This window comes from Notolepis coatsorum, assembly GCF_963971535.1.
Source record: "Notolepis coatsorum genome assembly, chromosome: 3".
Lineage (NCBI taxonomy): Eukaryota > Metazoa > Chordata > Actinopteri > Aulopiformes > Paralepididae > Notolepis > Notolepis coatsorum.
Window position 1 is genome coordinate 117,983,306 of NC_140167.1, and position 25,914 is coordinate 118,009,219.

At 44.5% G+C, this 25,914-nt stretch overlaps 1 long non-coding RNA gene across 1 annotated transcript; it reads right to left on the bottom strand.

Annotated features, from left to right (window-relative positions):
• Positions 1 to 23,980: 23,980 nt before the first annotated feature.
• Positions 23,981 to 25,172, bottom strand: LOC311225453. Its single transcript, XR_014619509.1, has 4 exons — positions 24,976 to 25,172; positions 24,639 to 24,862; positions 24,242 to 24,368; positions 23,981 to 24,159 (listed from the first exon to the last, which is right to left on the bottom strand). It is a non-coding gene; the product is annotated as an uncharacterized lncRNA (long non-coding RNA).
• Positions 25,173 to 25,914: the final 742 nt, after the last annotated feature.

Here is a 25,914-nt window from a genome sequence, read left to right on the forward strand (position 1 = left end):
AACCCTCAGGTCCTCCCCTTCAGCTGTGTGGTCCATAAACTCTGTCCAAAATGCAGCATATACATCTCTTGAGACACCAGCTGCGTCCATTCCTTTTTCATCGATGAATGTGTATTTCAGCTGGTAGATGAGGAGTGCTGGATCCTTGAACTGGCTAATAATTTCTTCCAGAATATTGACCCTATGAAGTTTTATATTGACAAATACAACTTCATATGCAGCTGTAGAACTGCTTGCTTCATCGCCTATGTCTGGAGTAATGCGTGTTGTGCTTGTTTGGGGAAGCCATGTGATGACCGGCAGCTCATCTTCCTCTAACTGATGGATCAATGTGTCATCCAGTTGACTAGCCATTGGTTCTCCTAGGAAGGGGCCAACCATCACCTCAGATGTGTCTGACAATGCATCTGAGTATGTGGGACTGTGGGCAGGTGACGGAGTAGGAGACGTGGTGGGAGCTGTGGCAGGTGGTGCAGTCATATCCTGAAAATGTATTGAATGAAAAGTTAATTTTTTTTGAATGAATGAATGAAAAGTTTATTTTTGGACATGTTATTCTCCATATTTCTCCAAACAACTCACGGTATCTTGTTCCGTCAGACCAAACAATCATAACAACAAATTAAAAAAACATTAAAAGAAAAACATTTAAAAAAAGAAAGAAAAAAAGGAATTATAAACAAAAGGTCAAGAGCAATGTGTTTGGTTAGCAGACATGTCCAAAAAAGGAGTAGAGGGAAGCTAAGCTTATTGATCCCTACCCCCTTACATTTATATTTGTTCTTCCATTAATATTACTAGATATTACATAATTTAGTATATTACAATATAGAATATTCTTTTTACTTATATTAAAAGATTACAAGAAAAAACTTGATTCACTTGACAGCAGTGAATATAGTACAGCACTACATACACAATATAACATAACTTTGTTTATCCTCAATACTCATTTCTGTATTTTTCTAATGTATATTTTTTTAGCTGCTTTTTAAATTGTGCCACATGTTTACTCAGTTTGATGTATTCGGGTAAATTATTCCACAACTTCACTCCACACACCGATATGCACTGTATGCTTTTCAGCGTGGTGTGTACCATTGGTTGTTTGAGATACCCTCTCCCTCTTAAATTATATTCTCCTTCCCTGTCTCTGAACCATTTTTTAATGTTGCCTGGGATTCATTTGTATCTGGCTTTGTATACAATGAGGGCAGTTTTGTAATCCACTAGGTCCATACATTTCAATGCTTGTAGCTTTATAAATAAGTTATTGGTGTGTTCATAATATCCTACATTGTTGATTATTCTTATTGCTTTTTTTTGCATGGTGCATATTGGCTGTAGAGTGCTTTTGTAAGTATTACCCCACACCTCCGCACAGTAGCTAATATATGGTAGGAAGAGTGTACAGTACTTCCGGGCATGACGAGTAACTAGGAGGTCGCACATTTTAGGCTCAGCTGCTAGCATGTAATTTAATCCTACAAAACTAATCAAAATATCACTCAAAGTCGCGCAGTATAAGTATAAGAATATCCGGAATCAAAATGTCAGGAAAAAACGCTAAAGAAAAAGCAAAGAAGGATAGAAAGAAAGCTGAACAGTCTGAGGTGGAGGAGGAGGCCACCAAGTCGGATGAAAATAAGATGGCTAACGCACACGAGGACGTCGACGAATCTGATGATGAAAAGTTGAGTCCAGACAACCAAGATATCATGAAAGCCATACTGACTATGAAAACTGGACTGTATAAGAAATTCGACAAAATGCAAATAACAATTACGGAAATAAAGAAACAGATACAAGATTGCATAAGCCGCATAGAGCAGACTGAACAACGGATTTCTGACGTGGAGGACAACGTTAATAAGCTGATACCGAAGGTTGGCACTCTGGAGAACACCGTTAAAAACCTTCTCGACAAAGTGGAGGACTTGGAATGCAGGAGTCGAAGAAATAACGTCAGGTTGGTGGGGCTACCGGAAAAGGCAGAGGGCCAGGATGCAACTGCATTTTTGGAGAAATGGTTACCGGAGGCTCTGAATATTGAACCAGGGGGCTTAGTATTGGAGCGTGCTCGGTCCGTGTACGTTTTGATAGTTCGCTTTTCGTTTCAAAAGGAAAAACGAAAAAACGAAAAAAAACGGAAATACGAGTTGTTTCCTATTTCCGTTTGAAACCAAACTCGAAAAAACGGGGAAAAACTGAAATACGGACCTGTTTTTCGTATTTTGGTATCAGAATCAAATGAAAAAAACGAGTCAATAATGGGCCGTGTAGGGCCGTGTACGTTTTGATAGTTCGTTTTTCGTTTTTGATGTGAAGAATGGAGAACGGAACCACGTGACAAGTACATTTTTCAATGTAAAAGCCATGCACAATCTAACGTGAACGAATATGTATAATAACGTTATGAATAAATACATGCATACAGATCTATACCAGGGTAACGTTATGATACATACATTTTTTGTTTTGTGCATTTCATTTAGACATTATATTTATTGTCCGTGTGATTGAAAACTTTATTAACAGATTGCAGAATGGGTACAACAGTACAGCTCAATACACACAATTGTTAAGGGGATGCAGACCACAATAAGCCGTGACATGGTCGACAAATCATATTGATTTGCAGTAGGCAGGCTTTTTATTTGATCAACAGAAAAATAATCGTAACTATACATTATAATCTAGGTATTTTGGCGCATTAGTATAGCCTCCGGTATTTCATCAGTGCAATACATATGCCTAATTTCTATGCGCAATTTGTACACATCCATCGTTACTTCTGTGTATTCTAACGTGCAGTAAAATATTACATGGACTTTGTTAACTGTGTAAATACACGTACACTACAGTAAAGTGTGGAAAAACATACAATCTAAAACTACTTACAGAAACTGACCAGCAGGTGTCGCACTGTCAATTATTATTATTATTATGCCACATAATTATGGCATCACTCACCCAAATGTGCTTTCTTTTTCCTCAGAAATTTCATAATGTAGGCTATTTGGTCTAAAGACTGAGTTTCATACAGATCTATACCAGGGTAACGTTATGATACATACATTTTTTGTGCATTTCATTTAGACATTATATTTATTGTCCGTGTGATTGAAAACTTTATTAACAGATTGCAGAATGGGTACAAACAATACAGTACAGCTCAATACACACAATTGTTAAGGGGATGCAGACCACAATAAGCCGTGACATGGTCGACAAATCATATTGATTTGCAGTAGGCAGGCTTTTTATTTGATCAACAGAAAAATAATCGTAACTATACATTATAATCTAGGTATTTTGGCACATTATTTAGTAGCCTCCGGTATTTCATCAGTGCAATACATATGCCTAATTTCTATGCACAATTTGTACACGTCCATCGTTACTTCTGTGTATTCTAACATGCAGTAAAATATTACATGGACTTTGTTAACTGTGTAAATACACGTACACTACAGTAAAGTGTGGAAAAACATACAATCTAAAACTACTTACAGAAACTGACCAGCAGGTGTCGCACTGTCAATTATTATTATTATTATGCCACATAATTATGGCATCACTCACCCAAATGTGCTTTCTTTTTCCTCAGAAATTTCATAATGTAGGCTATTTGGTCTAAAGACTGAGTTTCATACAGATCTATACCAGGGTAACGTTATGATACATACATTTTTTGTGCATTTCATTTAGACATTATATTTATTGTCCGTGTGATTGAAAACTTTATTAACAGATTGCAGAATGGGTACAAACAATACAGTACAGCTCAATACACACAATTGTTAAGGGGATGCAGACCACAATAAGCCGTGACATGGTCGACAAATCATATTGATTTGCAGTAGGCAGGCTTTTTATTTGATCAACAGAAAAATAATCGTAACTATACATTATAATCTAGGTATTTTGGCGCATTATTTAGTAGCCTCCGGTATTTCATCAGTGCAATACATATGCCTAATTTCTATGCACAATTTGTACACGTCCATCGTTACTTCTGTGTATTCTAACATGCAGTAAAATATTACATGGACTTTGTTAACTGTGTAAATACACGTACACTACAGTAAAGTGTGGAAAAACATACAATCTAAAACTATACTTACAGAAACTGACCAGCAGGTGTTGCACTGTCAATTATTATTATATGCCACATAATTATGGCATCACTCACCCAAATGTGCTTTCTTTTTCCTCAGAAATTTCATAATGTAGGCTATTTGGTCTAAAGACTGAGTTTCCACTGTGCTGTATGCCTTTGGAAGATACTCTCCCAATTCTAGGGAGATCTCATGTATTTATTCTCCCTAGTAATGAACAATTTATTCAACATTGCACATACTTTCAATAGCAAAAACACCATAACAATAACATGAATTTACATAAATTAACCAGATATGGCTGCAGAACATAATTTACTTTGAACTTTACGAGGTCCTCAATAGAAAGTAAAAAAATGCAAATATTACTATTGCACTTTACTGTTACATTTGCACTCTGGTTGGATGCCAAATGTCTTCGTTGTACTTGTAATGGAAATTATTAATGGACAAACGATGAGCCGCTTACATTAATCATTCTGAGTCATTATTAATAATAATAAGAAGGTTTATTTAATAAAGAAAGTTCATGACAGCGTGGCCACGCTGCCAGACCAGTCACCCCCCCAGAGGCAGACATGTTAACCCACTAGCGTCTGACAGGGGACTGGCCTAGAGGCCTGGTCAGACATACAATTGAATACATGAAATTACGTAGAAGAAAACAAAATGGCTGGTTAGAGAAATTAATAATACGACTATGTTATGGCTAAGCCTGGAAGGAAAAACAGCTCCATCTTACAGTTCCCATGACCTTGGGTTATAGCTCTATGGCTGGTAGGAACAGCAACTTCGTTATGACTGAGAGAATGATAGAGTATCTTAAAGAGACATACACACATTAACCAGTAAATCTGGTTGGACTGAAACTCTAGCTGTATGACATGATAAAATAACAGAGACTCATAATGACATGATAATATATTCCACGACAGTTCCCTCCTCTTGATAATTATTAATCACAATCATTTATCATTTCATAAAGATAACAAAAAATATTATCATTCAAACACAGATTATAATAACCCAGCAAAAACTATTTTTATTATCTAAAAAACAAAAGGTCCTCTGCATAGACCCCGTGTCACGTGCAAAAGAGAAGTTGTCATAACAGCAGCCATCATTAGCGTCTCTTTGCAAATGCCCAGACGGATGGTCGGAGGACTCAAGGGTACAGTGTCCAGTCTCTGGTTTTGTCAAGGCCATACTTCTCCCACCACCAAGCTGAAAAATTTAAATCACAAAAGAAAACACAGGGCAGTACCTTGCAAGATAGACTGCGCTCACGAAATATAACATAGCGAAAACAGAATACACGTGACTGCATTCTCCGGGAGATAGCCAAAACAAAACAAAAACAATCTGCAGACTCCTCACAAAGAATGAAAAAATAACTGGTTACTATTATAATGCACAACATATTACAAAATCTCCACCTGAATCAAAGAAAGTTCATTACATCATTACCTAACATCTTTTAGGACGATACTGTAATATCTGCATGTATTGTGGTTCAAACCTAAGCATTGTGGGTAAAACTTGCCTCATCCCGGAAACGGTCTCTTCTCCCTCCCCCGGTCGCTGGTCCAAGCACCCCCCTCTGCAGTCCATGTATGCCGTGGCTCGGTCAAGGAGCCTGTCCGGTGAATGGCTTAGACCTGCTGGAAACTGTCTCTAAGATCTTTATCTCAGGACCACTGATCCTATCAGACTGGAGTCAGCTGTCGGTTGATGGTCTTAGCGGCCCATCGTTCACTAGCCGATAGGCCCTCTGCCTCCTAGTTCTGGAGCAGATTGGGACAGCTTACTTTCACAGAAACCAGCTGTAGTCGGTCCCCCCACTCAGGCCCTTGGTTGTGGCCCTGATGGAATAGGCCTGCTAGAAACTGTCTCAGTGTCCATGCTCGGCTGATGGTCACAGAGTACTGTCCATGTGTCACCGCTGTAACTGCAGAAGCCTGGTACAGACAGTGGTCCTCTGCGCGTCCTCCTCTTGGTCAGAGATGGGTGCCCGACCGCAAGGAGAGTGAAGAGACCGTTCAGCAAGACCCCACCACATAAAAAAGAAAGAAGGAAAAAAAACCCATCAGTACATAGCTCAAATACAACTGAGGTTTTTGACCTAGGCTTTCTGATACTTATTGTTATGGGAGATTTATAATATAATATGAGCAATAACTTGTAATGTTATCAGTACATGGCTCAATCACAACTGAACACCATCACGTGCACTCCTGTGACATACGAATAAGATTAAAGAGAGAGAAAGAAAATAAAGAATTAATAATAAAAAAACTGTATTCTGAAGCTGGACGAAGGTCATTCAATCACACTGTCACTCAGGGGTGACATGTTGTAGTTCTCACCTCCTTACCAGAGGACAGGTCTAAGACTGAACTGAACTTAAAGGGGAGACACTGCAGGTGAACTAATATATATCACACTGAAACTTCCCCAGTTCACTACTTACATTAAGACACTACTTTTTTTTTTTTTTATCACAATTGTATGTTCAAACATGCACATGAGGCCTGCTCTACTTAAATATGCACTAATTTGCATATAATTCCAGGACAGAAATCTGAACATTGGATAAAGCCATTTTCAAAATTATAGCTCCATTTTGTCGACATATTAGAGCCAAAGGGGATTTTGGATATCTCTTTTTATCACTCCATAAATCAGAATATACTCCATTCAGTCATTGTTATGGCAAAATTCCATACTATGCCAAATCAGATATGAATAGAATCTGGACAAACCAAATAAACAAAAAATAAAAACCCACTCTCGCTGGCAGTGTGCTAAACATCCTGCCTCTGAACCACTCCTTCTATCGCCCTTTGCTAAGCCAACACATTTCGATCACCGTGTGTATTGAGCCCCACTGTACTGACTCCCCAATAAATCTACTTTAATATTGACTGGTTGAGTGGTGCTGCTTTCCCAGTTCCCTTTTCAATAAATATGACAGGATCTCAGCTAGTGGGGTTCTCTACCTAGGCATAAGTGACCATTGCCCCACAGTTTTAAGGAGGAATTTTAAATCAAATGTACTGTTCTGCGGGCAAGGCTGACTACTATGGCTGCTTTACAAGGAAAACAAAACGGATCTATGAGCAATAACTTGTTCTGAGGCCAAAGTTTGAAATAAGGAATGGAAGATAGTTTTAATTCCTCACACTGATCAATTGATAAGGAATGCGCAGTTGGTAATCAGACCATGTAAACAAATGTCCGATCACCAAGTGAGAGCGATCTTTCGTTCGGCAAGACAGTTAATACACACATATGACGTGGAAGGAGCTGGAACATCACCCTGAGGATTGGCTGAAATGACTATTATGGCTGCTTTACAAGGAAAACAGAACGGATCCCATAACAATGTCACTTATGGCCTTATAGCAAGGATCAACATAGATCATAACCAAATTGTTTTGACTGGCTAATGTGTGCCTCTCTTAAAGAGAAACGCACATACTACGCTGATACCTGATGACAGCGCCCTCTCATACAATACCAAAATCTTTAAAGAGGACTGTTGTTCATCGTGCCATCAATCATTGGAATAACTGCCCACTGAACATAAGTAAATTGAATAGTAAAGTGTCTTTCAAATACCACCTAAGAATGCACTACTTAAATATGTGAGCTGATGTTGATAATGATGTCTGCCCCCCCATTATACCTGTCTCTCCCCCCAATATATATATATATATATATATATATACACATAACATATATATATACATATATATATATACAGTGGCTTCCCCTCGCCACAATGTATAGCAAAATAAAGCGCTTTGACCCTTTTAACCTCCTTCCAGTTAAGAGTACCCTCCTCCCGTTCGGATGCACTCCTTCCCCTACTTAGATGCACCTCTCCCCGTAAGGTTTAGGCAGTCCGCTACGACGCAACAACCAGCTCCTTTCTCAGGACTGCCTTGTCCGACGTCGGCCCCTCTCCCCCAACAGAGATGCAGGTCTCCACTTCCGGCGGTAAGGTCTCCTCTCATGAACGGAAGCAGTCCCCTTATTTTACCTTCAGGTGCAGTTTAAGGCTGGGTCCCTTTCTCTATTGGAATGGAGACTTCAGCTCAGGCGACAGCTAATGGGGATCCTTTTCAACAATAAACCCGCCTTCTGGTTGTCATGCGACGTGTTGTCATGACAACTGCGTTTAACCTTTACACACACTTCAAAACGTTTCTCTACTGTTGCATTAAAGAGGTCACCCCTCTCCCTCGCTCTGGGCCTCCAGTACACTCTAATCTCAGATGTTCTAATGAGGAATGTCAACAAACATTCTCTCGCTGGCAGTGTGGCAATATGACTTGCTGCACAGGATAAACTAGGGATGGGCAAAAATAATCCAGATCGATTGATCACATGATGTACTCGAGTACTCGTGGAGGAAAACGCTGTACAAAATAAACTTATTTTCCGGTGTTTTAGACTTTTATTTTGAAGCCCACCGCTCCGTCTTTTCCGGTGTTCTAGACTTTTATTATGAAGCCCACCGACCGGACCGGAAGTATTGTTGTGTGATTATCACGACAGCCGCTTTGTATTCCCTTGTAAACGATAACGAACCAGAGCCGCGTTGGGAACCCTGTTGGTAAAAGCAATGACGCCTGCCGCGGACGTCAAGTTGATAAAGTTCCTATAATAACTTTACGAAACGTGTGAAGACATTTTGATCGACTTCTTTTTTTTTAGTTCATGTTATTAGATTAAGCACTTATTGTATACACATGAAGCACTAGATAGACTATTTGTTTAGTTCAATAGTTGTTCTTAAAGAAACATTCCCATCAGGCACCTCGCGGAACCCCTGTGTGCCCCGTGGTGTGCAGGCAATCTACCCGTTATGTCAGTCCTTTGACCACCCGCTTATTGTAAACAATCATGCATGCACTTGTTTTAACGTTGTTCTGTGTCGTTAGCCACGCTATATGTTGTATTCATTTTGTTAGCTATTTAGCCAATGTTGTTATCACTGAACGAACACCACCAAAACGTTACTGATCTCTAATCCTCATTTAGCAGCCCAATTTCTCCGGCAGTAGCTATGTATTGATCACAGACACAAGTGTCAATCTATGTAAATATTGATGAGTATTTTGGTGGCTGATACAATGTGATGATGAGCAAAAACAGTCCAGCTCTACTGTCAATAACAAGATACTAACTGACGTAAATTCACCCATGGCAATGTCAACACACACAAATGATGCAGATAAACACAAACGATGCAGATAAACACAAACGATGCAGATAAAATAGCGAATTGTTTATCCCCTATCACAGCGTGCGTGCATGTAAACGTGTGTGTGTGTGTGCCTACACAGACAGAGGAAAATATTTCTATGTAATATAACAGCGTGCACAGCCTGTGCTACCGTATGCACTTGTTTCTATTCTATCCTGTATTTAATAAAAATAATTACCCATATTTGTGCCTTTATGGCTGCTCTCTTTTTTTTTTTTTATGTTGATTCAAAACAGGGTATATATTGAAATGTATTTAAATCCCAGTCTCAAAGGTATACCTAAACCCTATACACTTTATGATAACTTTGGAGCTACTAATACAAATTTCAGAAGGCCCATTGTCAGTGATTTGTTCACATGGCCTTAATATATTGCTGTACCTGTATCTCCATCGATCTGTGTGCGTGCATGTGAGTGTGCGCTATACTTTGCCTGAGCTCAGGTCGATGTCTCCCCGCCGTGCGTCCAGCCAATGCGCTGTGGGCCCGTCCCGTCCTGCACCTCCGCACGCCATTGTGCTTTTTTCCCCTCGAACACCTCCTTATAGGCTCTATAGGTCTTTACACCAATGCCCGGCGCACCGGAGTTGATGGTCGCCGGCGAGACCAGCGGATAGGAGACGGGACGGCCGGTGACGGTGACGCACACGGAAAGACACCGAGCCCAAAATCCAGCCCCGGGCACACCGTGGGAGAAAAGACAGAAAAACAGATTCTTAGCTTCTCCCGTCATGACCCCACAGGCCCCCCTTTCTGGCCCCTCTAAACAAACAGAAAATAAAAACCCACAATATGTGGCAGACAAATCGTTTCCTCTGAACACTTTCGAGAAAAAAGCTCTGTGGAGTAGCGTATCACGCCTAATTATCGGATACAATGCCCCTATCTTATTTCTTTTCAGAAAAAACTGCAGTATGACCAGATAAGACAGTGGAAAACTAATCACACGACCCCCTGACCCCCTATCTTTTGGCATCCCACGCACGGTCCAACTTCCCGCCTCCTTGTTAGGAAAACAACCAAAAAACCCAGAATCAGTGCCTAAAACCCTTTCCACTATACTCCACAGTACATTCTGCACACGCCTACAATATCGATACAAATGTAATTCACGCCTAATTATCGGAACATACCTCTTAATTTAAAGTGTCCAGAGGAAAACCATAAAAAAGGTACCCAAAAAAAACAATACTATGTACAAATTATGTAGCCCCCAAAAATTGGTTCCTCCTGAGCACTCGGAGACAAAAAGCTCTGTAAACAGCGTACAGCCAGAACATACCCCTTAAATCCCAGTACTCAAGGAAACACAGGGGGGTTACACACATTATCCTATATTCAATACCCCACTCGCATAAGTACTTTATAGATAGAAACAAAAACCGCTTTTAAACAGAATGGCTACTTTATACATAACCGCTTTTAAACAGAATGGCCACTTTATAAATAACCGCTTCTAAACAGAATGGCTACTTTATACATAACCGCTTTTAAACAGGATGGCCACTTTATAAATAACCGCTTTTAAACAGAATGGCTACTTTATACATAACCGCTTTTAAACAGAATGGCCTCTTTATAAATAACCGCTTTTAAACAGAATGGCTACTTTATAAATAACCGCTTCTAAACAGAATGCCCAGCTCACCGAATATCTCCCCCACGCTCCCATGGATTCTAGCCGTAGTTGGCAGCCAAACTGACGCTAGCAAGCGGTTCCTCACTCCCTTCCCATCATGTGCGGGGGAGTATTGAGGAGAAGAAAGCGCTTTCCCTGAAGCCCAAGACTTCAACCTGCCTGCATAGCGCCTCGGCTCGCGGCCAACTCGACCCCCATCGCTCTAAAATATATATTAACCTAATTAAAAAAATACCCCATAATTCTTCACAGTAATACACCAATACAATGAAATATATAGTAATAGTAATATACATTTAAAAAATAGCTCTGACCGGCACCATGTTCTAGTTTAGACCTCTAATTATAAATTTAAAAACAAAAAATGTTTTAAACAGAAATCAGAATGTCAACAGCTCACCGAGTGTTCCTCATCACGCGTCCCCAAGGTTCATGCCGGAGGTGACAGCCAAGCGGACGGCGCAGCTGGTTCTCTCCCCTCGGTGTCTCGCACGGAGGAGCCTCGAGACAGCGCTCCCCCGGAATTCCAGGATTCACCCTTTCTGCAGAGTCCGTTTGGCGGCCGACCTCGACACCCATCGGTTAAAAAAAACATCTCGTCGCCATCTGTAATGGAAATTATTAATGGACAAACGATGAGCCGCTTACATTAATCATTCTGAGTCATTATTAATAATAATAAGAAGGTTTATTTAATAAAGAAAGTTCATGACAGCGTGGCCACGCTGCCAGACCAGTCACCCCCCCAGAGGCAGACATGTTAACCCACTAGCGTCTGACAGGGGACTGGCCTAGAGGCCTGGTCAGACATACAATTGAATACATGAAATTACGTAGAAGAAAACAAAATGGCTGGTTAGAGAAATTAATAATACGACTATGTTATGGCTAAGCCTGGAAGGAAAAACAGCTCCATCTTACAGTTCCCATGACCTTGGGTTATAGCTCTATGGCTGGTAGGAACAGCAACTTCGTTACGACTGAGAGAATGATAGAGTATCTTAAAGAGACATACACACATTAACCAGTAAATCTGGTTGGACTGAAACTCTAGCTGTATGACATGATAAAATAACAGAGACTCATAATGACATGATAATATATTCCACGACATACTGTATAATGACAATACATTTTAATCTAATCTAATTAGACTGATACTTCATGCGCGGGGGCTCTTGCATCAGCCAGGGACCTGTTGTAGATATACGTTGCAGACTTCGCATTTTTCAACACCTTCTGAGAAGGAGTGTATTTGTCAGCTGAACCAGTGTGATTGATCTTGCATGACAGTAAAGCACAAACAGTACTGTTGTCCAATGCCAGTCTGTTTTCTGTGACAATCTTCTTCACCATACTGAATACCCTTTCAGAGCTGGCATTGCTGTGTGGAATGCATAACAGAGCCTTCATAAGTCTCGCCAGCTCACTGAACTTCAAGTCCTTGCCTAGAAGGCCCCAAAATCTGTCGATTCTGTCTTCTTGGGGGAGCTGCTCGGTCTGGTATACGGCGAGTTCCTGTGACAGCAGATTCTGATCGAAACTCAACTGAGGGAACAGGGCTCCTAGCCTTCTCACTGTAAAACAAAACCATACAATACATTATACAATACAGTCAAAGTATCTTGCTGTCTTCAACTGGAAATTATAATTCTATTCTAACTGGAAACTGTTGCTAATATCTACCCGTCTTTAAAAAAGGGTTATTACATGGCGTTTTCACATTCGCCAAAATGCTTGATTGTGATCAGTGGTGCAGTCGTAATATGGGAACTGGTAACACGCCACGCCACGTGCACGCGGGTACGTGCATGCGCACGCGCGCGGGGGTACGTGCATGCGCACAGAACAGATTTTTATTTTTTTTTTAAATAGAGAAGCTGAAAAAGGTAGCAGGATGTAGCCTTCAATATATAAAGAAATTATATTGTCAACAGATATGGTTGAAAAACAAACAATGTTTTAAATGCAATACCGGTAGTTACAATTTCTTTAATTGAATCAACTTAAACTAGAAAAGTAAATACAAACTAAATTAACAATGTAAGTTACATTGTTAATTTAGTTTAATTGAATTAACTTAAACTAGAAGTAAATACAAACTAAATTAACAATGTAACTTACATTGTTAATTTAGTTTGTATTTACTTTTAGTTTAAGTTAATTCAATTAAAGAAATTGTTTTACACACAAACACAAAAGCAAACTTAAAATAATCAGACAACTTGTGTTTACTTGAAGTTTGTGTGTGCAATGTGCATGACTCCTAGTGCACAGCCAGGGAGGTTTGGTGATGAACCTTGTGGTGCGCTCACACCCACTCGCGCGCGCAGTTATACACACACACACACGCACACACAAGCGCATATACGCAAGTGCAATCTTTCTATCATACACGCTCTTCTTGCTCTCTATTTGTGTGAATGTGCGCGCGCGAGAGCAATTGGAAAGCTGGCGCGCAGCACGGCAGACGCTTGATTCAATCATAAGCAGGTAGACGGTCAGACCCCCATCACGAATTCCGAGCCACATTAGTATTCACCTCCACTGCCATCACACAGAATGAAGGGGGAGATGCATTCAGATAGCCAACACCCAGACACCTAGTCTACCTGCGCTTTTTGTTATGTAAAACGGTGGCCGCCGGCCGGGTACTAGTCACAACTAATGGATACAGCGCATTTTTGTGTGCGCGTACACGCGAGTACACATCCGTGCGCGATCGCGCATACTTAGTTCTGCCTCAGTGATCTAATAACACGGCGTGTAACCGCGCGTGTGCACGACTGCACCCCTGATTGTGATTGGTCAATAGCGCTCGGTTGCCCATAGCAGCGGTCAATTATTTCTCGATAACTGACCGCTGGCATGGGCAACGCGCAATAATGACCGCTGATACGGGTAACAGAGCGCTATTGACCAATCACAATCAAGCATTTTGATCGCCACTAGATGGCACCATCTACCAGGCTATGCACAGCTCAGTGCATGTTGTGCCGTTGTGAGGAGCCACAGAAGTTATCTTAAACTGTTTCTATACCTGTCATTGGAGTTATGTCAAGCCGCGATGCAGGGTCTAGCACTGTCAGGTCCTTCAGGAGTTGGGAGTCAATTGGAAAGCAGGCGATCATCTTTCGTATAAGTGCTTCATAGAAGGCTCTTCTTACAGTTCTAAAACAGTAAAACAAATGAATGAATGAATGAATGAATGAATGAATGAATGAATGAATGAATGAATGAATGAATGAATGAATGAATGAATGAAAACTTTATTTAACAGATTGCAGAATGGGTACAATACAGTACGGCTCAATACATACAATTGTTAAGGGGATGCAGACCTGAGAAAGACGTTTGTCTTGTTTCCATCAGGGTCCCCCATTTTCAATTCATATAGACATTTATGACATACACAACATACATGACATTTATGGCATAGGGACATATAGGTATTTAGTACTGATACATTTGTGACATAGGCGGTATTCAAATATACAGTACTGTAACTGAGGGGTACAATTCCCTGACTGTATTACTAGATATGATACTTACTACCACTACCTTTGTACTTAATATTCGGCCACCCAGTACTCGGCATAAATATATTATGATGAACACTGTCACGTAGATGAAACGGATCCAACACAAATGTACGAATTAGAAATAGGTCTTTATTTCTACACAGCGATGGTGTGTAGAGCAAGCACTTAATCAAATCAATCACATTTATGAATGGGAATTAGTATGCACTTTTATGGCAAGAGTATTCGTCGGTATATCAATAGAGAATGTCCAATCTCTGAAGGCGCAGGTGGTACATATACGACCTGGAATAGTTAAGGAAAAGCAGCAATGATACTTTAATGATTATAGACTGGATACACTAGGGGGGGTTAATCCGGTCGCTTGTAAGCCGACAGGAGTAGGAAGGGGGGGGGGGTAGAATCCGGCTGCCTCATCCGGCCAAGGGTATCCCAGGTGAACCCACTGTAGTGCCGTTCAATGCGCCGGCGATCCTTGGACCACAGATGAAAGCAGGTGGACTCTTTGTGGGCCGGCGTCCTCCGGTCCACGGAGGAGAGACGTGAAGCGACCTCGTCTTGCAGAGCGTCTCCTCACCTTGCGTCCTCTCCAGGGGGGGGGGTTCCAACACACGGCAGTGTCGGGGGTCTTTATCCATGGAATAATCAACGTATACAAAGCATAATCCGTGCCTGGGAAGGCGGGCTGTCGTCGGTAGAATAATCCGGTATGCAGGTCCACTCGCTCGTCGGCTCTGGGGCTCCTCGGGTGCAGCTTCACGTGGGGTCAACCATCCTGGTTAAGCAGCCAGTTCTCTGCCCGAAACGATGGGGTACTGACTACGGTAGTATACTCACCGCACGAAGCACTATATATTAACAGACTATTATTAGCTTAATAGACTACGTCCAACTCGACGATATAGTGCCAAATATGACTATTCAAATATTAATATACACGATGTCTCAATACCGATGGTAAGCCGAACTTGGCCTTACTCCCACACGTGGCGTCGCGGGGAGGCTTTACGTCTGTGACTCTATTGGAGGGTAAGAAACTGGACTGAAAAGGAAGTCCTACTTTAGTAGCGCAGTATATATACGCACTATGAACAAATAGTCCCATTAGTGGTGCGGTAGCCAGATTCCTACGCGGAACTAGGACTTGTTCGTACATGTTGAGCGGTACGTTTGAACTGGGTCTGAGGGGTATGGCAGCCTGGCACCAAGGTCTTGACCAATAGTAGAATGGAGACTATTATGGGATGTTCAGTAGGCTAGAATGGATATTCAATGCATATTGTACAAGGAATATACAAGGGATATCAGGGAATATTAGAGAATATACAAATACAATTAAATATATATATATAAATAAATATATATATTCGGTTTAATCTGGCCCTTCACAACAGCCACCCCCTGATTGGTCCCAGACCTAATCAGTTAAACAGAGACAGATTAATCGCATTGTCTATTTACACATAAGGGTTTGCTGTAGGGGTCAGTCAACTTCACAAAGTCATAGGGTTATAGGGTCATGGTCATCATCGATTGTGTCTGGGAGTCGGGGCAGTTCTATGAGCCTCGCCACGGGACGGGTGTAAGTGCGACCCTGGACGAGCACTTCAGCTGCTCGGACCTTGCCGTCGGCACCGGTGATCACTTTGCTTACGCGGCCGGCCGGCCACATAGCTCTGGGCAGTGATTGATCAATAATCATGACGACTGTTCCTTCTGTCAAATTGTCTCTCTCCTTTACCCACTTCTGGCGGGTCTGTAGAGACGGTAGGTAGTGCAGTAGGAAACTGCTCCAAAACTTGTCGGCTAATACTTGACTGTACCTCCACATTCGTCGGCCGTTCGCTTCTTCAGGCCGGTACATTGTCTGGGGTAACGCAGGATCTAGCCGCCCCATCAGGAGTGTGTTGGGGTCTGCGGAGATAACAGTGCTCAATCCACAGAACACAGGCTTCTTATTCTCAGCCTCCTCCTGACTGGCTTCCCTCGGGATAGGCGTGGGCCACTCTCCTTCCGGGAGCTTTAGGAATGCTGGGCCGTCACTGTAGACATTGCGACGGGTGAGGTCATCCAGGGGCATCCCCCGGGTGATGACGTCAGCTGGGTTCTGTTTTGTATCAACGTAGCGCCACTCTGTTTCTCCGGTTAACTCTTCGGTTAAGTCTTGAATCTCGGTGACTCTGACTCCCACGAAGACTTTGTACTTGCATGAGTCCGATTTGATCCAGGCGAGTACTGTCGTGGAATATGACCACAGGATTGTTCTAGACACCGGTATGGTGAGCTCACGTTGGATGAGCGTGGCTAGGTGCGCTCCGGCTAGGGCTGCGCAGAGCTCTAGACGTGGGATAGATTGTTGCTTGCGTGGGGCTATTCTCGAGCGGGCGAGGACAAATGCTGTGTAGATCTCTCCCCCCCTTTCTTGGGCCCGCAAGTAGGCTACTGATCCGTATGCGACCTCTGAGGCGTCACTGAAGACGTGTAAGTCCATTTTACATGTCTCTGGCCTCACCGTGGGTGGGAAGTAGCTTCGGCGCATATTAACGCCTGGGAGTGAGTGGAGCTCCATCTCCCACTCTCTCCAGGTGGATGCAACGTGTACGGGAATGGGGTCGTCCCAGCCCTGGTCCTTGTCCCACAATGCTCGTACAATCATTTTTGCCCTGGTGGTGTACGGTAGAATACATCCTAGCGGGTCATATTGTCGGGCGAGTGTTGTGTACACACTCCGTCTGGTGGTCGGCGCCGCCGCCGGCCTTCCCTGCTCCGTAGTCAGGGGCTTGTGTCTGTAGTGAAGCGAATCTGTTTTGAATCGCCACACCAATCCCAGGGTCATCTCCTGGGCTTCTCCCGGGATTGTAGCCATCCAGGTCTCGCTGCTGGCTGCCTTGTCCTCGGAGGAGAGGCTGCGCAGTACTTGCGGATCGCTGCTGGCCCACTGCCTGAGATCAAAGCCGCCTTTGATCAATGAGGCGCGGAGTTTAATCAGGAGAGCCTCGGCTTCTTCCTGGGTTGAAAGGCTTTGTAGACAGTTGTCTACGTAGAAGCTGTTCTTTACGCTGTGTCGGACCTCTTCGTCCGCTGCTGGGTCCTCTGCTACATGTTTCTGTAGTGCAAATGTAGCACAGCAGGGGCTGCACGTCGTTCCGAAGGGGAGGACTTCCCATTGGTAGATGGCTGGGTGCTCATCTCCTGGCTTCTCTCTCCATAGGAACCGTAACAGGGGCTTGTCCTCCTCTACTAATCTCACCTGCAGGAACATTCCTTTAATGTCCCCGCTGATGGCCACCTTTTCCTGGCGGAAGCGGAGTAGAACGCCGAGTAGGGAGGGGCCGAGTGTGGGACCGGGCAGTAACTCTTTATTCAGATTTTGGGATCCGATCTGGTAGCTGCAGTTAAATACTATGCGGTCTTTACCGTTGTGATGGACCTTGTGGTGAGGCACGTACCACGATTCAGTGGTCTGGTCAGCCTCTTTAATGTCCATCTTTGTGACGTGTCCCGCTGTGATGAGCTTCTCAATCTCAGCGCGGTATACACTCTCTTGGGCGGGGTTCTTGGCTAAGCGCCGCTCCGTGTTCAGCAGGTACCGTTCTGTGGCGTCTGTCTTGGCGTGGAAAGTAGGCATTCCTTCTCGCCGCAGGAGTGGCGTGGCGTATCTCAACACGCCGTTGACCGGGACTCTCTTGGTCCCTGTCTCGAGGAGGTGAATGGCGTAAATGTCATCTTTAGAGCGAATGTCTTTCTTTCCGTTCTTAAAGGGCATTTGTTCCAAGGTCCACAGCCGCTCTACGTGTTGCAGGAGTGCGGTTTCTCCCTCCGTGACTCGGGAGTGGAGACATCTAGTGGCTGTACTTCGGTTGAGAGATTTGGCGAGCGGGCCTTGGAGAGTCCATCCCAAACGGGTCTCGACTGCTGCAGGACAGCCTCGGGGTCCGGTATGAACCCGGTCTATCGGGACAATGAGGTCTGCATGGTCGGAGCCTATCAACAGGGTCGGCATAGCATTGTCTATGAGCGGGATCGGTAACTTGCGCAGATGTGCATATTTCTCCATCAGCTTGGCGACGGGGTATGTGTACCACGACAGTCCTATTTCTTGGCTGGTGAAAGCGTCTGTAATCTGGTACCGTCGCTCAGGCTGGCCGCTTGCTGCGATAGAGAATGAGACATTCTCGCCCTTTATCGTCTTCAAATCTCGTCTTATTGTCCGAATTGTCATTTGGGTTTCGCTTCCCCGCAGCCCTAGCTGGGCCGCAGCGGAGGCGAGCAGAAGGGTCTTCTCGGACCCGTCATCGAGGACGGCGTAAGTGTCCAGGACTTTATTCTGGTAGCTTAGTGTCACACGCACTACTTTTAGGAGTACTCGGGCTCCACTGCTGCTGGCGGGATCGATGTACATGACGCTCGCTTTGCTGCTGGATGGTGCGGGTGAAGGGCGCCGTCTGTTACTGTCGTGAAGTATGTCCAGATGGGCTCCATCGCACTTGGTGCACCTTTTCTTTAAGCGGCATTCGGCTGCCATGTGTGAGCGCGCACAGCGAAAACAGCGCTTGTTGGACTTTATCCATTGACTTGCTTCCTCCGCGTTCAGCTTGGGGAAGGAGTCACATTGCGCTAGCCAGTGTTCTTTCTCACAGTAGGGGCACACTATCTTCCACTTCTCCGTTCTGGAGGGGGTACTGTGGCTCCTGCTGCTCGGTACTGACTCCGATTGGTGCATCACAGTCACCGATCTTCTTCCATCATTTAGTCGTCTGGTTCCTTCTCTGGAGCCAGGGGTGCTCCGTCCGAATGTATCTAGCCGTAGGCTGCTGACTTCTCTCGCCAGGAAGTCTGCTAGATCGAGGAGGTTCGGTTCGGGGCCATTCGGGTCTCGGTGGTCTCTCTGTCGCCTAAAACGCTCCTGTCGAGCGGGCGGCAGCTTCTCCAAGATCCTTTCCACATTTGAGTTGGCGTAAAGTTCATGCCTCCCCTTCTCTCTCTGCGCTCCCAACATCCCTACCAGGGACTGCACTCTGATGGACAGGTCGTCCAGTGCTCGATTGTCTATTGCTGGGGGTAAGCGGTCGATGTGTCGGATCTCCTGGATCACGTAATCCCATATGCGCCCATACCTCTGGTCCAATGCTACCAGCGCTGCTGTGTATGGGGTGGTGGAGGTCGCGTAGGCGAGCGCTATATTATGTGCGCGGGGTACCTTTAAGTGCTTCAGTAGGATGGCGTATTTGTGGCGTTCATCCAATACATCCACCAACATGGTCTCCAGACACATGCGGAGTTCTGTATACTGGGCCCGGTTCTCTTGGGTGAAGTCGGGTACCATAGGCGTGCCAATGTATGACGCTGACTGTGGATACATCGGCGAGCGTTGGGGGAGAGGCCTCCTAGGCGAGTCTCCTCCCGCTCCTTGGTATGGGCTGGTACCGGCAGTGTACCATGGCCCGCTTGTCCAGGTGCTGTTCCTCGGTGCGGGTCGTGCGTCGTGCTCACCCGTGTATAGAGTCGGGGGTCTGTAGCGCAGCTCCGCGGGAGTATAGCCTGGGCTGTACCGGACCTCCTGGTCCGGTTGAGTACTGTGCTGTCGTCGGGCGTGGTTCTCCTCCTCTTCCTCTTCGTCTTCAGTTAGGTCATCCAGTGCTTGTAGTCTCTGGTTTAGCCTCTCCACAGGATATGCTGCTCCTTCCCGGTTGCTAGGTCTCGCTTGGACCGGTGGGGGGAGGTGGTCTGTGGGGGGTATAGACCTCGTCTGTTGGTCAAGTTCAGGGTTGTTTACTCGGCTAGGGGATGCCGCCCTGGAGGTGTGTCTAGACGAGTTCCTGGAGCCTCTGGCGGAGGGAGAGGGTGTTGTCCGTCTGATCAGCTGTTCTATTAGTTGCGCTTGCTGTCTGTCGCGCTCTGCGTCCCGTAGAGCACCAGCAGCTGCTCGCTGGCTGTCTGCTCGGTCTCGGGCCACATTCTCTTCCCTCTGAATGCGTCTTATTTCTAGACGTATATGCTCTTCTTCGCTCCGCTGCTGGATCTGCAGTCGGTCGCGTTCAGCAGCGGCGTTCAGGCTGATGAGGAAGGCCTGCTGTAGGGTCCTCTCTGCCTCGCTGGGAGAAGGCGGTTGTATAGGGGAGCCTTCCCTCGGGGTACTCCTTGCGGAGCCTTGGAGCTCTATCTCCACGGTGCTCTCCCCGTCTTCTTCCGTGCCGAGTTCTCTCTCGGTAGCGTTGTATTCCTCCCGGGACTCATCGGGGACTACTTCTTCAGTACTGGCGGGGTGTGAAGTCATGTCTGGTTCCCACTGGTCCCCACCGTGAACTTGGTCAGTTACATTAGAACCCGTAGGGGCCTCTATGGTCGGGGTAGTCTGGGCGTTGGGGTTAGACATACTTTTACTTTCTAGTTTTACCGCGTTTACTGTTAGTAGAAGACTAGGTTGTTGACTGACAGCGTAAGCCTCTAAGTACTGAGGGAGCCGTCGTTCGCGCTGCGGGCGTTGGTTAGGAGGATCGTTTCGTGGAGTGTTCATCATAGGCCATTTCAATATTAATAACACTATATTAATATTACACTAATTACCCATCCGGCTCGAAGGACCAATTGTAACTGAGGGGTACAATTCCCTGACTGTATTACTAGATATGATACTTACTACCACTACCTTTGTACTTAATATTCGGCCACCCAGTACTCGGCATAAATATATTATGATGAACACTGTCACGTAGATGAAACGGATCCAACACAAATGTACGAATTAGAAATAGGTCTTTATTTCTACACAGCGATGGTGTGTAGAGCAAGCACTTAATCAAATCAATCACATTTATGAATGGGAATTAGTATGCACTTTTATGGCAAGAGTATTCGTCGGTATATCAATAGAGAATGTCCAATCTCTGAAGGCGCAGGTGGTACATATACGACCTGGAATAGTTAAGGAAAAGCAGCAATGATACTTTAATGATTATAGACTGGATACACTAGGGGGGGTTAATCCGGTCGCTTGTAAGCCGACAGGAGTAGGAAGGGGGGGGGGGGGGTAGAATCCGGCTGCCTCATCCGGCCAAGGGTATCCCAGGTGAACCCACTGTAGTGCCGTTCAATGCGCCGGCGATCCTTGGACCACAGATGAAAGCAGGTGGACTCTTTGTGGGCCGGCGTCCTCCGGTCCACGGAGGAGAGACGTGAAGCGACCTCGTCTTGCAGAGCGTCTCCTCACCTTGCGTCCTCTCCAGGGGGGGGGGTTCCAACACACGGCAGTGTCGGGGGTCTTTATCCATGGAATAATCAACGTATACAAAGCATAATCCGTGCCTGGGAAGGCGGGCTGTCGTCGGTAGAATAATCCGGTATGCAGGTCCACTCGCTCGTCGGCTCTGGGGCTCCTCGGGTGCAGCTTCACGTGGGGTCAACCATCCTGGTTAAGCAGCCAGTTCTCTGCCCGAAACGATGGGGTACTGACTACGGTAGTATTCTCACCGCACGAAGCACTATATATTAACAGACTATTATTAGCTTAATAGACTACGTCCAACTCGACGATATAGTGCCAAATATGACTATTCAAATATTAATATACACGATGTCTCAATACCGATGGTAAGCCGAACTTGGCCTTACTCCCACACGTGGCGTCGCGGGGAGGCTTTACGTCTGTGACTCTATTGGAGGGTAAGAAACTGGACTGAAAAGGAAGTCCTACTTTAGTAGCGCAGTATATATACGCACTATGAACAAATAGTCCCATTAGTGGTGCGGTAGCCAGATTCCTACGCGGAACTAGGACTTGTTCGTACATGTTGAGCGGTACGTTTGAACTGGGTCTGAGGGGTATGGCAGCCTGGCACCAAGGTCTCGACCAATAGTAGAATGGAGACTATTATGGGATGTTCAGTAGGCTAGAATGGATATTCAATGCATATTGTACAAGGAATATACAAGGGATATCAGGGAATATTAGAGAATATACAAATACAATTAAATATATATATATAAATAAATATATATATTCGGTTTAATCTGGCCCTTCACAACAAGTACTGTTACCCCTAGATCCTGACAGAGTATATACATATGATGGGGAGGGGACTGTACATTAGGAGGGGGTGGGTGGGTGGGAGGGAAATATACATACGGCGGGGAGGGAATATATACATGCGGTGGGGAGGAGACTGTCTATTAGGAGGTGGTGGGGGTTTTGGGCATTTACGGTGGCCAGTTTCGAATTGCAGCCTCCCGTAGGTGCTCTTTAAGAGCGGTTTTGAATGTGGGCAGGGATTCACATTCCTTTACAGCTTTGGGTAGGGCGTTCCACATTGTTGTGGCATAATTGCGAAACGTGTTTAGTCCCTTGTTTGAGCCGAATCTTTGTTGAGCTTCCTCTGGTGTAGTGGTTGTGGTATTCACTGACCTTTGGGAAGTATTTTGACATGTACATGGGCACCCCGGTCGTATAGTGTATCTTGTAGACCAGGCCCATTGCAAGTTGCTGTACTCTGTCGTCTACTCTAAGCCATCCTAGGTTGGCAAAGTGGGCAGGGGTGAGGTGGGTTCTGGGATTCAGGTCAAGCAGTAGTCTGACCAGTTTGTTTTGTGATGTTTGTAATTTTGTTTTAAGCGCCTTTGAGGTGCTTTGGTACCATGAGGTGCACGCATAGTCATAGTACCCTTGAATGAGTGCTCCTGCCAGAGTCTTCAGGGTATTCTTGTTTACCAGAGAGGAGATCCGGTACAAGAATCTAGTTCGTTGGTTGACTTTTTTTATTACATTGGATGCCATTTTGTCACAGGAAAGATTTGCCTCTAGGATGGAACCCAGGTAGGTAATTTCGTCTTTCCTTGTGACAATATTGTCACCCACTGTAACTGAGAATCCGTCGGTCTTGCTGAGTTTGTTATTTGAACCGAAGAGAATGGACTCTGTTTTGCCCATGTGTAATGATAGTTTGTTATCAGCGAGCCATATGCAGATTTTGCCTAGTTCCGTGCTGAGGGTTTTTTCAACCTGCAATTTGTTCTTGTCAGAGACCAGCAGGGCTGAGTCGTCCGCAAACAGGAACAAATTGCAGTCACAGGCTGACGACATGTCATTTGCATAAATTAGGAAGAGTAGCGGTCCTAGTATGCTTCCTTGTGGAACACCACAGCTCACTGTGAGGGGGGGGGATAGAGTACCGTTTACCTCTACCATCTGTTCTCTCCCCTCTAGGTAGGATTGCATCCAGCTCACTGATAGGCTATCAAAACCAATTGCTTTTAGCTTGTCCATTAGAATGGAGTGATTGACAATCATATTCATTAGTGTCATTTCAGGGCACACAACAGACTTCTCAAGTTGAGATCATAACTACAATAATAATAATATACTCACTGAAAGATTTTCTTCCTGGCTGAGACAGGGATGTCTGCCTGTTCGATGAATGCACGTGTCTGTTCTCCAATGAAGAGCGCTTCATCTGCCAGCTGATGTCCCTCTCCATATTGCACCTCCTTGAGAGGCACACCCATGATGGACCTGGGTGGTATGAGGAAGGCCAAAAACTGCCTGATCAGCCGACACATACCACGTCCTCATTGCTGTTGAAGTATGCCTATATGGAGAAAATAATCAATGGAAACATACCATAATACATGGAGATATTGGCGGAGTGGAGTTTAGTATTACAATCTTACCTTCAAAGCCTCCCACTGGTTGAGTACTCTCAGTATGCATGTGTGCAGACTGAGCCATCTGATAGTGCAGTAGTTATCTGACTCTGTAAACTCCTGAAACTCCTTGAAGAGCTCACCCCTCTTTGCACTGAAAACAAGAACATATTTTGTAGGTAAAAAACAAAGAAGTTCCAGGCACTCTTCATATATATACACTCTTCATCTAAACACTGGATTCACACTACAAGAATGCTGCAGCCCTCCTTGTTCTAGTTTATATTTTGTAGGTCTGCTCATGGTGTAGGCTACTAATAATAATATATGGGATTAGTTATGAGTGTGTGTGTGTGTGGGGGGGGGGGGGGGCATAAGGGAGAGATGGGGGTACAGGCAAGAGGAGAGAAATTGTAGTTTTTACCTTTGGTCAAAGTGGTTGTGTATCCCGGCCAAAATGCTCACCACTTGGCTGCTTTGATTCCACAACCAGTGGCAAGCTGGGCAAGGTGGCAAATGCAGCCCAGGTCCTGGACATTAGGCTGGCTTCCCCTTACTCTGCTAATAACAGAATTGTACCGGCCTTTCATGACACTGGCGTTGTCGGAGTTGAAGGCAACAAGGTTCTCCCATGGAATTCCTCTTTTGCTATTGGAAAAAAATAAAGATATGCCCATAAAACAACCTGACAAAAGCTGCTATGCTCTAATATTAGCTGTTACAATTAAATGCAAACTAGGTAGACAGTGAAATTATCTTACCTCAATACTTGGGATATCTTCGCATATAAGTTCTCAGCATTACCCACATTGCATATGGGCATGTCTAGGAACTTCGTCATCACCTCCAGATTGGACTCATCGTAGATTCTTGCAAGAATGACAAATTATTTGTCGTTGTTTCTGTTGTTCGATTCGTCGCACAACAATGAAAAAGGCTGAGCTATGCTTGTAACGTCGTCATCACACTCCACAGCTATGGCACCTGTTGAGCAAAAGAGTCCATTGATTAGATTTGATTGTCCTTTATATTAGCAAACAGTATTATTTATAGATCCTTTTCACAGCAGCCATTTAACAGAACGCAGGGTAAACCTAGGCTAGTATATTGTCTATTCATTAGTAACGTTAGCTGCTAGCTAGTCTGTGGCTAGCAATGAAAGCCACAAAATGGGGGAGGGGAGCCTGATGTAAACAAGACGAAAGTCTTTCTCAGGTCTGCATCCTCTTAACAATTGTATGTATTGAGCTGTACTGTACTGTACCCATTCTGCAATCTGTTAATAAACTTATCAATCAATCAATCAAACAGCAAACACGTTGGCAGCTAACGTTAGCTAGATGCTAACGTTGACTAACTGGGCTGGATATACGATAGCTAACGTTAGTTCGCAGTCAAAGTCAAACGTTAGCAAACTAATAGTTTGGTCTGTTTCTAATACATGCCGTCAAATATTATGTCTTTATGAATTTACCTTACCTTTGAGCAAACATAAGTGTCCCCCCCCCCCCCCACTCCTACCCCCCCCCCCCCCCCCCCCCCCAACCACCTCCAATGTACAGTCCCACCCCCACCTACCCAATCCAATGTACAGTTTCTACGCCTAATGTATATACTCTTTTCTTTCTGGACTCTTTTTGTATCACAAATACAGTACTGTAATTGCAAATCTGGTATGTCATAAATGTATAGATGTAGCA